We start from the raw sequence: 6159 nt of genomic DNA, 5'->3' as shown, positions 1-6159 counted from the left end.
TTGAGATGCGAAATAACAGCATCAAACAGACGTTTCATGTCGCGCATGCCGAGTCTCCCTCCCCCCTCCCCCCCCCTCCAACCGTAATCTGAATGCTCACAATTGTACCGACGTTTATGATGTCAAGAATTAATCGCGCTTCGAAACTCAACTTTCGCGCAACTTCCCTTTGATTGTTTGAAGATCAAATTGAAGATCAATATACTTAATATTCTTGGCGCAAAACTTACTTCCGTACACTCGATTAATTCTTTGCGGCGCTAGAGTTATACTCGTAATATTTTAATAAATGGCTGTTTAAACAGAGTTTTTAATGTCGGTTATTTCTTTTAATGTCAGATATTCGCGCAGCGATTAATGAATAAATTTTTGTGTTGGAGGATCATAGGTCGGGCAATGCACTTCTGAATATTTTGAATATTTAAATTACGTCGGAGTGATTTTAAATATCATAAATTTAATATTTAAATGTTGTGCTATTTTATTGTTGTATTATTATAAATTATGATTCTTGCATATATTATACATTGCACATACAATTTAATTTAATACTTGTATACAAATTCTATTTTAATTAAACGCTGTAGTTTATATTCTTCTTTTCGCATTTTTATTTTAGAAAGTTAAAGAACTAACTGTGGAAAATATGAATCATATAATTATTTTTTCCAAGTTTTAATTTAATTAATAATATAATTAAGGAGAAAGAAAAAAACAGCAAAAATATAATTAAAAATATAATTAAAGATTGAAGTAACAGATTCATATATGTTAGAGATTAATGACAGGAATAATGTAAAAATATAGAAAAAAAAAAATTTTTTTTTATAGTTACATTATAAGAATTCAAGTTTGCAAACTACAATATATAATTTTTTAATAGGAATTAATTAAAATGACAGATATATTTATGTAAGACATTTTACTTGCAATGTAGTATATTGAAATTTTATTTTCCTATCCTCGCGCAAAAAAAAATAAATAAAGACCTGAATATGAAATATGTGAAACAAAATTGTGAAATAATAAAAAATGTCATGAATCGTTTAACGGGAAGCTATAAATAAATCCGTAATAATTTACCTCAAAAAGCGATACTCAGAATCTTATTCAGTTTCGAAATCGAAAATTAACATTAAACCAACGTGAAGTAGAAATGCACTTCGCAGGTTACGCTCGAAGTAACGTAACATGTAAGCGCGTTTAGACGTGGATTACCATTAAGTAAACGGAATTTAACTTTTGGGATGTATGTCACGTTTAATCGACCTGCGTTTAAACTGCGAAACTTGCCTTCAACGCGCACATTGGCTCATCGATATCTCACCGGATTTATTTCCACTTTCCTTTCGATCTGTTTTATTTTCGGGAGACGGTAACATGGCAATTACGAACGACCAGTTAAGTGCCGCCGTTATGCAGTCCCGACTGTGCAATTACGTGCTTTCTACAGACGCGCGTATACCACGAATGTGTACTCCCGTATGGATTTAACGTTGATATGGAATTTCACTCGCATATTGCCTGCCCCGCCGCTTTCTGGAGTTTCTGGTCGTCGCCTCGTGGGAACCTTCCGCATACCATTTAAACTGCACCAAATTCTCGATATAATCCATTTAGGGCCGCCTGCACCAACATCACTTGGAACTACGTTTCATTAAGTTAATTAAACTATTCTTTTTTTCTGTATTATAGAAAACGCTATTTAAGAAATACAAAATGTTAATGAAAGCAGAAATCTAAATAATAGAAATTTGTTATGTTATATTAATAAAATTATAATTTAAATTTAAATTATCATTCTCGGTTATAATTATCAATTAATGTTAATTATGAAAAAGTCTATTTAGGAAAATTTAGAATAAAGAATATCATAATTCCTTTTACCCGAATATGAAATACTAAATATCTTAACATTATACTCTCTGACATTTACTTTGAATACCGTTTTCCATCTAATTCCGCCGACAATGACTTGAGGATTCTCGCGTCTCTAAAATCCTCCTCGATATGAACAAAGCATTTCCTTATTTAAGTAGCGGAAATGATCGCGCAGCATACAAATCCACGTAATTGAAATATAAACGTGGTTAACCAGCTGAGAGTCGTTTTATAGTTTTAGGTTGGCGAAACGATTCCATTTTGTCGTTTTTCCCAAGGGTATCGCTTATAAATAAATTTGGTCCTTTTTTTTGTCCCTCTGTTCCCTATCGCAGATGTACACGGGGGAAAGACAGCCGATAAAAGCCTAAACAGAGAACGAGCGCGAGCTGGTCGTAGAATTCGTGGGCAGAGGAGACGAAAATGTCTGTCGATAAAAGGGATACTCGTTTTGCTTCAGCTCACGTCGAATTTGGCGATAAATTCTTATCCCTCCCGCAGTTTTTTCCTTCTCTTTCTCCCGTCTTTCATTCCCTTTTTTCTTCTTCTTCTTCTTACGTAAATTTCCCCTCAAAGGAACAAGAGAATTACGACGGTGTAACTTCTGTTTTTTATTAGATACTTTTTGGTAAGGATACCGCACTTAAAACGACGACCGGATCTCTCGATTGCTTATACGAAAACTTTGACGATTGCGGCGAGTAATATATCAGATCAAAATCCGTTTCTTTATTACAAATAATAATTGTTGTTGTATATATGTGTACCATAAAAATTTTATTTTCATGATCGTTAAAGCAAAATATGATTATTAGAAACTGATTTCTTTTTCAGTTATATTCTTTTTAATTATCGTTACACGTATTATAAATTTAATATGCCTGCTGGTTATACCAATAAATTTTGACATTTGTAAATTCGAAATTCCGATATTTCAAATTCTGCATTGATCGGATTTGCACCTAATGTGAGTTTGTATTTAACATCGACAGTAATCAAAAATGTTTGATATTATGTTACTATTTGAAAATGTAGGATTTATACAGCGCAGTGTATTAACGATACAATCCTATAAATTTGCAATTCAAATCGAAATATGTCTACGCGTTAATGGCATTTTGTCAATATTGTAATTTTATAGGTGTTGTAATGTTAATCGTGTTAGCATTTTGTCATTTTATATTATCAAATAATATAAAATAAAATTTAAACTTTGCATGTTTGACGCCTATACAGTAATTTCGCGATTTAGCAAGCAGAACGTGTTCAGTAGCGCATTAGTTTTGCGTTAGTGCATCCCGTATGTAGTATCCTCCGACAGTTGTCAGATAATTTCATTACAGTTATTGGAAGTTGGTATTCTATTAGATAACTCTGTGTATTTTGTGCATTTCTATCCTCACGTCAACTCTCCCACTCAACTCCACATACATTCCACTTTTCATGCATCTATCTATGTATCTTCGATGTGTGAAAGTTTTGCAAATCATTAATATGATAAAAGAAAATCGGAATCCATGATGTTCCTGAAACGTGCAGATAGAAATAAATATTTTCAAGTATCTCATTGAAAATTTCTAAATTTCAAGGGAATATTCTTGAAACATAAAAGCTTTAGAAAATATTTAAAAAATATCGATTTTTTTTTTAATTTTCTAGAATGACATATCTTCTTAAATAAATCGATATCTTGGTTTTTGCAAGTTTTTAATTAATTATATTTTCAAATCAATTTTGTAATAATAATTTTTTTTTTTTTTGTAAAGTGATGCATATTTTGTAAAAATTATTTTTTTCTGTCATATCATTTTAAGTTTTTTATTGACTTCATTCCTAATTCTTCCTCCTTCTCATTTACCGTATATGATAATTATAAAAACAGATCGCAATGGACAAATATCTTCTTTAAATCGCTTGACAATCTGTCTGAAAAATATTTTAACAATCTTACAGCAAGTTTGTTTTTGCAAAAATGATGGGAAAAGTAGAGAGAAATATATGTAGGGGAAAGAAGCGAGAGATATGAAAGGAGATAGCACGAACTAGACGGAAGGAAAGTAGGATCGTTTATTAAGCACTCCGTCGGCTTTCGTCACAAATTCCTCCCGGCCGTCGAAATAGAACGCGAAAGTAAGCGTGGAAAATTGGAAACTTTCCGCGCGATAAAATCGGACTTAATTTTCAATAAATTCACCTTCCACGAAGCGCGGAACGCGCTCGCTCTCGTACGTGGTTCGACGCTAACTGGTTGGTGGGGTGCCGGAGGAAAGGTAATTTACTTGGTAATTATAAAGTTACTGGCTCCCTTCTCCCCTTTCCCCCTACCTTTGGCGACGCGCGCATAGTTGTGAATATTCAAATGCGATTACATCTATGATCGTATAAATTATTACGGCCGTTCGGCCCTGTCGCCTTCTGCACGGCACATTTCGCTACTTTCGGTTTAACACTCGTGAAAACTTTAGCGTTTGGACTCTTGCCTTATAAGCAGCAATAAGGCGGCACTTGGAAACGTTACTACATTGTGATGTGTTTCTTTCCTCCTGTCGGAAACCGCACTATGCGATGAAATTCGCCATCTCGCTTATAGTTGTCAAACGTATCGAACGTCTGTCGCGGAGAAAAAAAAAGAAAAAAATTGAAGAGATCAGTGCGATAAAAACGATATTATATTGACGTGTCAGTCGCCTTTACCACCATCACATTTTTACTGTGTACTTGGCGGACATGAAGTGAGCTGCTGCGAGTCGAGTAGGGTAGGTCGGATAATACTGGAAAAATTTCGGTAGTAAAGGGATGGGCGAGAAGGTGTATCTCAAGTTTCTTGCGCAATAAACCGCCGTGGGTTCCCGGGACGTTTAATACTTTCGTAAACCAGGCCAAATAGAATTTCTCGACGAAAGTGATGTAGCGTAAACAGAACTAAAATGCACGCAGACGCTAGTCGAGAAGCATAAATGTAAGATTAGCTTTTGAGGAGAGAAGTTTTCTTCTGTTTTGTGTTTCAAAACGTTGCCTCTTCGAAGAATTTCGGAAGGAAATATTGAAGGAACTTTTTCTCTCCATTTTTTATGTTCTTTCCGCAAGTTTCTGTTTTTCGCAGCAATAATGGATGATATGTCGGCGAAATAATAATTTCTATAACTGCGAAAGTCTTGTCTGGTGTGAAGAATATCTGTCGTGCATTCTGCACTATAAGATAAGGATGCGCGGGCGGAGAGAAAACAAGTAGGTACTTACTTGCGTTATCTCTATCGAATAATTAAGAATTGTTTAATTGCTCGCGCGCAACTCCTTATCGCACGGTAGAAAGAAAATTCAACTCATAAATTCTGCGGGCTTGTTTGGCCTTAAGATAAATCCGTACAGTCGCGATCTTATCCTGTATGTTTAATATTTAAAGCTCTTATCTACAATTGGCCTGACGAACAATAATGATATCTAAATGTTTGCTCAAGTCACGGGAAATGTTCCGTTTTCGCACTTCCGTATTTATATGTGAATAAAATTAATGCCAATGTTAATATTTGTCTCTTTCCACGCTATAGTAGATAAACCTATTTATGTATTTAAGTGTCTTTGTTCATTATAATAAGTATTATAAAGTTTACGTTATAAAATTAAATTTATCAACCGATAAATCTTTTTAAAAAAATTGCAGCCATGCAGTCGTGCATTTTGGCGCAATAAATTATTTTAAATTATCATTGTAATTATTAGCAATTCATGTTTGTAAGCTGTAACGGAGAAAAAAATTAATGAATTTATTTAAATAGGATATTTTCTTTTTAAAGCTATTATATACTTTTTTTGAACAATCGTTATTATTTCATAATCGTATTGATTTATCCGTACGTTTAATGGATATATTGTGACGTCGATAGCAACAAAGGTCCTTGTTTCTCTCGCCTGATCCTTCATAAAGTAAATTCCTTAGCGCCCATAAAGCACACGCGGTCAACATCTAGCAAATGGCGTTTTCATGATATAGTTTATATAAATATATTAGTATTATATATATATAAGGTACATATATAAACTACAAATATAAGTTTCAGAAAAATTGAAAAATGCTCGATGCAGACTATTTCAGATATTAGCATTGTCTTTATAATAAAAATACGGATCAAAATTGTATTATTAAAATTGAATCTTTTTAATCATTATTTATATAATCATTGTATAAGTTATGTCAGTATTTTATTTTGTTCATTGTTTTGTGTATATAGTTATTATGGAATAATAAATTAGCAAAATTAGTATATTAAGATTAAATGA

The sequence above is a fragment of the Cataglyphis hispanica genome, chromosome 15, assembly GCF_021464435.1.
Source record: "Cataglyphis hispanica isolate Lineage 1 chromosome 15, ULB_Chis1_1.0, whole genome shotgun sequence".
Classification (NCBI taxonomy): domain Eukaryota; kingdom Metazoa; phylum Arthropoda; class Insecta; order Hymenoptera; family Formicidae; genus Cataglyphis; species Cataglyphis hispanica.
This window is presented reverse-complemented; position numbering follows the sequence as displayed.